The following is an 11,084-nucleotide window of genomic DNA, read 5'->3' on the forward strand; positions in this document are numbered from 1 at the left end:
TGGCTTTGCGGGCGGTCTGTTTGATGAGCCTCATGGGGGCGGGCAGTGGCCTTTCCCCTCTCCTTGGGCTGAGCCTGGCCCACTGCAGGCGGCACTGGCCTCAGAGAGCAAGGGCGGGGGGGCTGTGGACAGGATTCCGAGAGCCTGTAAGTTGAAATCCATGTACAAGATGCTCCCACACACTGAGCCCCTTCCAACCCACCCCAGACTTACCAGCAGGAAAAGAGGCAAACCGAAATGGGCACTCCTGTATCAGGGATGCTCTGGGAGCATTTTTCTCTCCCAAAGTGACATTCATGGAAATCTGCGCGTAGCCTTCAGGGGAAGCTGAGGCTTTTTGATCTAATGGTCATATGTGCCTATCACTGAAGCCCTCCCTGGGTGTTTTTTTACCTTGATGGAGGGGATGAGCCTTCTTTCCATTGCCTGCTTTGGAAATGCCATGAAGCCCCGTGAATCCAGCCCTGAGTTCACTGAGCTGCTGAACCGAGGTCTCAGCAGCTACCTTCATACTATTGGCTTCATGAGTAAAAGCAAAGCAGAGTAAAGAACACAAACAAATAAACAACACACCAACCGAAGGCTCCTATTTCAATACACGGTGCACAGGCTTCTCTGATAACTTATAGTATTAATTTAATGCCCATGCATGGAATGCATATACCACACACAGAACAGAAATTTCCAGGATAATCAATACTCACAAAATAAGTTCACATTTCTCTTTTAAAAATAGAGCTCATTTTGTAACAAACCTTTAGGTTCATGCCAAAATTGGGCAGAAGGAACATAGGTCCCCAATATCCTCTCACCACACATATGCATAGCACCCTTCACTATGAACTTTCTGCCCCAGAGTGGTACGTTGTCTACAACCTTTCAACCTACGTGGACCCATCACTCTGACTCCAGCTCCATTGCTCTCCTTAGGATTCACTTGGGTGTTGTATATTCCATGGATTCAAGCAAAGGCATAATTACATCTATCCACCATTATTGTATTCTATGGACTAGTTTCACTTCCCTGCAATCGTACTCTGTCCAGTCTCTGCACTTCTCCTTCACTCTCGGTCCCTTGCAACCACTCAACTATTGACTTGTGTATTCATATTTAAAGTGTGGACACATCTCGTTGTATATATTTCTTATGTAGAAAATGCTGTTTTAAAGTATGTACACATTGTCTAATGTCTAAATCTAGGTAATTGACATTCATTACCTCACATATATATTACCGTGGTGAGAACACTGCACATCCATGTTAATAGCATTTTTCAAAAATACGATCTATTGTTAACTATAGTCATCATGTTATCCAATAATCCTTGAACTTATTCCCCCTATGTAACTGAAATGTTGTGTATTTTGACCAATGTCTTCTCAAATTCCCCACCCCCTGCCACCACAGCCCCAAACAACCACCTTTCTTCTCTTTCACATCCATCAGACTACCTTTGTGACGTTCTACATAGCATTGGGATTATGTGGTATTTATGTTCCTACCTATGCCTGACTTATTTCACTTAGCATGATGTTCTCCATGTGTGAGAAATGGCAAGATTTCCTTCTTCTTTAAGGCTGTATAGTATTCCCTTGTGTATCTATGTCAGATTTTCCTCCTCCTGTTATCTGCTTTTGGACATTTAGGTGGATTCCCTATCTTAGATCTTGTAAGTAGTGCTGCAATCAATGTGGGAGTGCAGATATCTCTCCAATAGACTGATTTCATTTCCTTTTGATATACACCTCCCAGTGTGGGCTTGCTGGATCATATGGTAGCTGTATTTATTTAGTTTGTGGAGGAAGGTCCATACTGTTTTCTATAATGGCTGCCCTAATTTACATTCCTAGGAATAATGCAAGGGCTCCCTTTCCTCCACATCCTCAGCAACAAGTGTTGTCCTTTGATGTTTTGATCATAGCCATTCTAATGAACATAAGGTGTTATCTTCTTTCAGTTTTTATTTGCATTTCTCTGGAAATTAGTGATGTTGAGTATACATATATACCAGTAACAGCAGGTATATATGGATATATACCTGCTGGCCACTTTCATGGCTTCTCTTCAGAAATGTCTATTATTGAGTTCCTTTGCCCAGTTTTTAAATTGTATTGTTTCTCGGTTTCGAGTCCTTGGAGTTCCTGGTATATTTGGGACAGTAAATAGTTAATTCCTTATTGGATGTAGGGTTTGCAAATATTTTCTCTCTTTATGATTCTGTCTCTTCATGGTGTTGATTGTTTTGTCGGCTCTGCGGATTTTTTGTTTTTCATTTGGATGCAATCCATTTATGTATTTTCCCTCTTGCTGTCTCTGCTTTTGGGACATATTCCAAAAATCATTGGATTAACCATTGTCAATGAGGATATCCCCTGTTTTCTTCTAGCAGGTTATACATTTGTTACCGTTTTTCTTATATTCAGGATATTGGATCAATTACATGTCAGTAGAATTACAAATAATGTTCAATTACACAAAATATTGAATGGTCAAATCCTACACTGAGAGGGAATTTTATTTCTAATTTTTGTGTTCTTATAGAATAATTTGGAAAATCAAGTAACAATTGAACATTACCTAGTATGAATATATATTGTCATCATATGTATTTCTGTTTTAGAGAAGCACAAACAGAAAGAAACATGTTATTTCAGCCATAAACCTAGTTTACACTGGGGCCATTCCTTGGAGGTGAAGGCGTGGAAAGGAGTGCCCAGATGAGACGGGGTATCTGGGGTCTTTGCTTCTCTTAGTTTTCCATGCGGCTCCCAGAGTGTGTTATCATTCTGACATCATCAAACATCACTCCCCGGCATGAAACAGTCTTGGTAGGAAAGTAAAAAGAGTCATTTTAGAGAAGAAAAGTTTTTAAATTTCATTTTTATTTTTACAAGCTGGAAAAGAGGTGCTTGATTCCCCAGGAAAAGTTATGGAAAGGCACTAAATGTTTCCAAGGGCAACTACTCCAGTACTCTTAGGAAGCCCAGCACCTTCAGGATAGAGTATTGTAAGGGAAGACTTTGCTGTATCTCTTTAAAATCACATATGAGCAAAAATCCTGAGTTATATCCACTTCAGGATTTGGTATGAATCCACCATAGTCTCTTAAAAGGGTTTCTTTCTTCTCTCTGAAAACAGCTCCCCATCCAAAGGATGCTCAAGGCCCATGTACCTTTGTTCTTCCAACTAGGAAGCCCTGGAACAATGCCTCCTCATACATGGACCTCAGAGACCCAAACATGATGATAATGATTGTTATTTTCTTGAGCCAGGGTCTCACTCTGTCAGCCAGGTAGGAGGGCGGTTGTTCCATCTCAGCTCACTGTAATCTCCACTTCTGGAGCTCAAGAGATCCTCCTACCTCAGCCTCTGGAGTAGCTGAAACAGCAGGCACCAATCACCACATTTAGCTTTTTTTTTTTTCCCCATTTTAATTGTAGAGAGGAAGTTTTGTCATATTGCCCATGCTGGTCTGGAACTCCTGAGTTCAAGCGATCCACCAATCCCGGTCTCCCAAAATGCTCTCTGATCTTAGAAATAAGCCATTGTGCCCCATCTGAGATACACATATGATTGGATGACATTATTAATCAGGCTGTTGCCTTCATCTGGGTGAGACTAATGTAAGATGTAAGAAAGATGTTAAGTCATGGATAAGTCCAGGATGGGCTGAGATACTGAAGCTCCAGCCTACAGAGGGCTCTGTCATAGAAAGACTGGAACCAGTACTTTCTCCTCGAAGATCAGGCCTTTCTTTCTAGGCTGGGGCCCAGAGGAAGATGACTTTGTTTTGTAGTAGGTGTTTGGGAAATGGTCACTGGGCTGTCCCCTGAGACAGGTCTCACTCCAATGCTTGGGCTGCAGTGGGGCATGTCTCCCCACATCTCAAACACAACCAGGGCCTCTCCTACCACTTCCTTAACCAAGACCTGTATCATTCCAGCCATGGCCATGGCTATGACCACGTTCTAGGATGCTCAGCTGTTGCTGATGGACTGCATCAGACTTCTAACGGGTGCCTCTCTCCATTTCCCACCCACAAACAGACCCAGACTGTTTTTTGCCTCCCATAACATGAAATGACTTGTGTATAGAGACTCTATTCACATTTTAGAAAGTAGGGTGTAATGTATGTTCATAGCAAAGAAACACAGGAATAGCCCAGGAGACAGGGAACGTTGAGAATATGGAGCTGCATATAGGAAAAGTCAAAGTGTGGATCTCATCTGCTGTTTGACCAAATGCAGGAGACATTATTTATTTGCCACCAATAAGAAATTTATTTGGTTTTCAATAATATTAATGAACAAATTTTTTCACAATTGTTCTTGATTTGAACTGTTGAAAGGCGTTCAGTGAGAAATTCCCAGTTGACATGAATGCATTAGACTCTCAATGTAGATGGAAAGTTTACAAACAAAAGAAAACAGAAACACTCATACCCGTTATATCTGCCTGTGTTGTTACTCCTAATCATGTGCAGGGCTACTTTTGGACCCCATGAGGGACATAAAACCAAAAGTGAAGAGAACTGCTAATATCAGAACTATGATTAACACAGAGACGTTGAAAAACACAACCAAAGGAGATCGAAGCCATCTAGAGTGCAGCATTTCCCAGGAGCGTGGGCTCCTCAGCACCCTCTCCGCGGAGGTGGCGGGGCAGCTGCATGTCTCTGGGCATAATTGTGACACGCCAGGCATGGATAACACATGGGTTGTTGTCTTTAAAGAGGGGGACCAGGTAGGCCTCGCTGTTCCCCTGAAATCACCAATGGCCGTGCTTTGGTAGCACAGGTCTGGATTGATGGCCTGGGCGATCTCGCCCATTAGGCATTGGAAGGTCAGCTTGTGCAGATGCAGCTGCGTGGACTTCTGGTACTTCCTGGTTTTGTGCAGCATCAGGGTACCAAGCCTGTGGCGGTGAGGCTTCTTGATCCCTTGTGTAGCCAGGAACCTCTTGCTGGCAGCTTTGGTGGCCAGGGGCTTCCTGGGGGCCTGCCAGGTGGTGGCTTTGTGGTCGGTCTGCTTAATGTGAGCCATGGTGTAGGGCTGTGGCCTCTCCCTTGTCACTGGGCTGAGCCTGGTGAACTGGAGGCAGTGCTGGTACCAGACAGCAACGGTGGTGGGGCTGTGGGCAGGATTCAGAGAGTCTGTGTGTTGGGATCTATGCAGAAGATGCTCCCGTACACTTAGCCCCTTCCAACCCAGCCCCATACTTACCAGCTCACTGATCAGTGGTCCGAGGTCCCTGTATTCAGTCTCCTTGAGTGGCCTTGGGATTCCTAGGTCTAAACACAGCAGTGGGGAATCTTTCTCCCAGGCAGTCTTGCTCTAGCTGGAGATCTCTGTGATCTCAGCCAAATTCACTCATTTATAAGAGGCTTGGATGATTGCATTAGACCCACCCAGCTACCTTCCACCAGGTTCTGTGCTTCAGCAGATGCTTAACCTAATCAAGGCTGTGAAAGCCCATTAAGTGCCTGCATTCTTCCTCACCCAAGAGAGGGACTGACCTCTGGATTGTGCATTGTGGGAGGGATGGTAAATGAGAGCTGTCACTTAATGTTTTTTGTGCCGAATGGATTCTGAAAGTTGACATTTTATTTACATCAAGGAAATAGTTGCTTAAAGTTGCATGTTAGGCCAAGCACGGTGGCTCACGCCTGTAATCCCAGCACTTTGGGTGGGAGGCCGAGGTGGGTGGATCATGAGGTCAAGAGACTGAGACCATCCTGGCTAACTTGGTGAAACCCCGTCTCTACCAAAAATACAAAAAATTAGCCAGGCGTGGTGGCATGCACCTGTAATCATAGCTACTTGGGAGGTTGAGGCAGGAGAATCGCTTGAACCTGGGGGAAGGAAGTTGCAGTGAGCCGAGATCACGCCACTGCACTGTAGCCTGGGTGACAAAGTGACACTCCATCTCAAAACAAAAACAAAAACAAGTTGCACGTTAGACAACTTACATGTCTGTGGAAAAACACCAAGGCTTGAGATCATGAGGTCTTCATCAGGTCCCATGAGGATGAAGTGAACTGGGAAGGGGAATATGGAAACCTGAAATGGTCACTCCTCTATGAGGGATTCTCCTGGGGCATTTTTCTCCTCAAAGGTGATGCTCCTGCAAATCTGCTGGTAGCCTCCTGGGGAAGGCAAAGCTGTTCTGAGAAAACGGTGACATGTGACTGTCACTGATGCCCCCTTTGTCTTCTTTTCCACTTTGAGTGTGGATTTGATGCCTGAACTGAGCTATCCTGTTGTTGCCCAGGATGAAAACACCATGAGGTCCTGAGAAGTCAGCCCCGACCTCTCTGAATTGCTGAGCCCAGGTCAGAGCTTAGCTAAGTAAATATTGGAAACATTTCATTATTTGAATAGCTTCAGCAGTACCAAATTGTTTTGGGCACCATAGATGAATTGTACGGTGGTGAAGTCTATTTCAGTTTACCCTTAATGAACTTTTGTGATACCTGTAATAGAAATTATTGTTCCATTCAATGCAGACCTCATGCACAGAATCATAAATTTCATGATATCAATATTACAAAATACATTCCTGTTAGCGTTTTTTAAATTAGATCTTAGTATTATTATTTTCTAGTTGTCTAGTTTTTAAAAAAAATTATGTTTCATTAGCTTGTAAAAACCACTCATAAGTGGTTTTTGTTCCATACATGAATTGTATAGTGTTGAAGTCAAGAATTTTAGTGCACTCATCACGTGACTACTACACCTACATTGCACCCAGTAGGCAGTTTTTCATCCCCCCATCACCCTGCCACATCTGAGTCTCTAATGTCCGTGTTACCACTCTGTATGACTTTCCTACCCACAGCTTAGCTCCCACTTCTAAGTGAGAATGTGCACCATTTGGCTGTAGATTCCTGAATGACTCCACTGAGAATAATGGCCTGTAGTTTCATCCAAATTGCTGTAAAAGACATGATTTCATTGCTTATGGCTGAGTAGTAGTCCACGGCATATATGAACCACGTTTAACTTGACTCACTCATCAGCTGGTGGGCACTTAGGTTTATTTTATATCTTTGCAATTGTGAATTGTGCTAGGATAAACATATGTGTGCAGGTCTGTTAGGTAGAGTGAGTTCTTTTTCTTTTGTGTGTCTACCCACTATTTGGATGACTGGATCCAATGGGGGATGTACTTTGAGTACTTTGAGATATCCTCATGCTGTTTCCCACAGAGATTACACTAATTTGCATTCCCACAGCAGTGCCTAAGCATTCCCTCTTACCACATACACCCCAACATCGATTGTTTTTGACTATTGAATAATGGTCATTCTGGTGGGGTAAGGTGATACCGCATTGTGGTTTTACCTTGCATTTCTCTGATGATTAGTGATGCTGGGCATCTTTTCCTCTGTTTTTTTTTTTTTTTTTTTTTTTTTTTTTGGCAATTGTGTCTTCTTTTGAGAAATTTATATGCACATCACTTGCCCACTTTATAGTGGGATTATATTTGTCTTTTCTTGTTTATTTGTTAGAATTCCTTGTAGATTCTGGATCTACTCAATAAGAAATTTGATGATAATAAAATGAAAAACTGATGGCATCTGAATATGTAAGGCAGTTTCAATTATGTGTCCACATTCAGTATTTGTGTAATAATTAAAGCAGTAACAATACAAGAAACCGTCCTGGAACTCTACTGGATAGACTTAGAGAATCTAACACATTGACTTGTTTTCCGACAGACCAAAACCATTAAGAAATTCCCAGCATGGCTAATGTAAACAAAAATTCTGAGTAATACTTGAAAATATCAGATTTTTAAATGTCTAGAGTGGGAGAGTTCAACTTCACAAATACAGCATTTCCTCCAGGATACATAGCATGTACGAAAGTGTTCAATAAATGTTTGTTGAAAAATAGTTTTTTCAGTCTGTTGTCTACAAAGGGGATGTCAGCAATCAAGAAAACAGCCATCTAATTAGTATGTTTCCTCTTCTTAAGTTAACAATTAGAGCCACATAATGGTTTTAGGGTGTAACAGTTTTACCACTTTCCTCTGCCAGCACCTTTATGGATGCATCCGGAAAGGCTCTGCTTGTTATGAATGCCTTTGTATACATTCTGCAAAATAATAATGGTGGTTCTGACATAATGAAAAAAATTTTTAATTGGCAATAGACAGAAATGGAAGAAATGCTTAAGAAAATTAAAAGGGATTTCAGGGCAAGAATTATAGTAATGGGATAAAGAATGATAATTATTTTCATGGGAAACACTTTAAATGCTTTCATCCTTTTAAAAGCAATTCAAATATGTTCCTAACATTGATGCTTAGAAAGCAGCTAAGTGTGTTGTGGGGTACAAGGTGTCTGTAATTTTTCTCTGGAGCACTATAAAATATGACCTGGATCTGGCCCATAGGTTTCTGTGGAAGTCTATCTAATCCATTCAGAAGAGAGTGGATGGCTGAAGTTACTATCATCTGTGAGGTTTATTATTTGAAGAGTTAATCTAGGAACCTCTTCTTATTTTTTTCTACTTGCATCTTATCAGTAAGAGCTTTTGTTAAAAAAAAAAATGAGATAGGTTCTTGCTCTATCACCTAGGCTGGAGTACAGTAGCAAGATCTCTGCTGATTGCAACCTCTGCCTCCTGGGCTCAAGGGATCCTCCCACCTCAGCTTCCCAAGTATCTGGCACCACTGGCATGCACACCGCGCCTGGCTAACTTATGTATTTTTTATAGAGAAGAGGTTCTGCTCTGTTGTCCAGGCTGATCTCAAACTCCTGGGCTTAAGTGATCTGCCTGCCTCAACCTCCCAAAGGGCTGGGATTACAGGCATGAGCCACCACGCCCGGCCAGTAAAACATTTTTGAATAGCCCAACATACATATCTTGTTATTTATAAGCTTTATTTATGGGTTACAGTCATTTTGTATATAAATATTGGTTAATTTAATTCTTTTTCCTTAGATAAAAATAAACATAAATCAACATTAAATTTTGTTGTTTATGCCTCGATTATCTTGCAAGTTTTGGTGGGTATATGGCCTTCTTAACTTTTCATTTAAGAAGTCATTAACTTAGACCTCTCTCTAGGGTGTTTATTTCTCTAGATAGAGACGCACTAGAATTTAAGAGAAAAATGAGGAGTATATGAAGCTTAGATAAATTCAGTGTCCTTTTAGAGTATAGTGAGAGATAACTGTATATGGTAATTAAATTTTATGAGAAGTTTATCTATCTGTGTTTGCTTTATTTCAGTGGTTAATTTTCAAATTTTGGATGGTTCTGCCTCTTTGAGTTGCCATTTGTTTCTGCTTATGACCTACTGATCATGCCTTCGGTACTAGTAAATTTTGGAAAGGAAAGGCCCTACGTGACTTACAAAGGTTCCGATGTAAATATATGTTCTTGGTAAAGAGGGGTTTCACCATGTTGTCTAGGCTGGTCTCGAACTGCTGACCTCAGGAGATCCACCGAACTCGGCCTCCCAAAATGCTGAGATTACAGGCGTGAGCCACCGCACCCAGCCAGTAATTCCATATCTTCTACCAACTGTTTTTGAATAAACAAAGCTCTTTAAAAGTCAGATATTTGAGTGTCTGCTTTATCTTCTGAATTACTTTTTATGCCATTTCTCAAAATAATATTCCCTAAATGAGATGTATATCTTTCTGCATGACATAATTGTATGTCTCTTTGGTGTTTCTCTGTCACCTATGTATACATATACATGTAATACATAAATTGAAGTCTGGTCACAGTGGCACATGCCTGTAATCCCTTCACTTTGTGAAACCAAGGGAGGTAGATCATTTGAAGTCAGCAGTTCAAGACCAGCCTGGCCACAATGGTGAAACCATGTCTCTAATTAAAAAAAATAAAAAAAATTATGCGGGCATGCTGGCATGCATATTTAGACCCAGCTACCCTGGAGGCTGAGCCAGGAGAATTGCATGAGCCCAGAATGCGGATGCTGCAGTGACATGAGATCAGACAACTGTAATCCAGCCTGGGGGACAGAGGGAGACTCTGTCTCAAAAATAAATAATAAAATAAAATAAAATAAAATAAAATAAACTTGAAATAATATTTACATATTCCCCACACCCAGCCCATTTTATTTTCAGAGTATTGAATAAGCCACCTGTTTCCCTGTGAGTTAGAGATTTTTTTTTCTCAGACATTGAAGTTTTCTAATGTGCAACTTCATAAAACGTCTCATTTTTAGCGTAAATAGTTTCTTTATGGTTGTGAAACGTGAACTTTGCGATTCTGTGAGGAAGACTGAATTCTGAAATACCCCCTGCATTTCCCGCCCCTCGGAGACTCGCCCTGTGTCTGCCCCTCCCTTGGGTGTGGGCGGAAGCGTGAATTGATGAGCCCGCCCAAATCCCTGATTACCTTGGGGATATCCTGAGCCAACAGCTGCTAAGGGCTGGGTCTAATTCAGTCATCAGAGCTCTTTATAAGGGAGGACTGGAGCTCCCTGAGATGACATTCCCCTGTGGGAGATTCCCCAGCACTGGCCGTGCAGACCCAGGGAGCCTCACAGCCCAGACCTGGGCAACACTTGCAGGAGCCGAGAGCGTCCTCACGGCAGCAGGCAGAACAGACAAGTGGGCCTGGGGCTCACAACCCGAAGGCATTGAATTCTGCCACTAACTCGAGTCAGATCGAAGCCAGACCCTTCTCAGGTGAAGGCAGCGACCACACAGCCAGACCCATCCCGGAGGTCCCTCGTGTGGCTCTGAGCAGGAGGCAGTCACTTGGACTAGTAGAACTTCTGACCTCTGAGCTGGTGTTTGTTTTAAATGTCCAAAATTGGTGAGAATTTATTCTGCATTGATGTAAAACTAATATACTCTCCATCCACAAGTTTCTTCACATTGTGGAAGTGAGAAAATTCAGCGTGTGTGTTTGTGTGTGGGAAGGGGAGGCAGGGAGCTGTGTCCAGTTATGGCTAAAGTGGCTCAGCAGAAACATGGCAGCTAAAATCTTTGAAAGGTTCTCGCTGCAGATCCATAATCAAACCACCCCAGCCAGAACTTCTGCCTCTACAGCTGCTGTCACGGGGCAGACTTGAATCTCACCCGTGGAGA

At 42.3% G+C, this 11,084-nt stretch overlaps 1 pseudogene; it reads right to left on the reverse strand.

Moving 5' to 3' along the window:
• Nucleotides 1-4,600: 4,600 nt before the first annotated feature.
• Nucleotides 4,601-5,043, reverse strand: LOC129059344 (histone H3.X-like; annotated as a pseudogene).
• Between the last annotated feature and the right edge of the window lie 6,041 nt (nt 5,044-11,084).

The sequence above is a fragment of the Pongo abelii genome, chromosome 4, assembly GCF_028885655.2.
Source record: "Pongo abelii isolate AG06213 chromosome 4, NHGRI_mPonAbe1-v2.0_pri, whole genome shotgun sequence".
NCBI classification, from domain to species: domain Eukaryota; kingdom Metazoa; phylum Chordata; class Mammalia; order Primates; family Hominidae; genus Pongo; species Pongo abelii.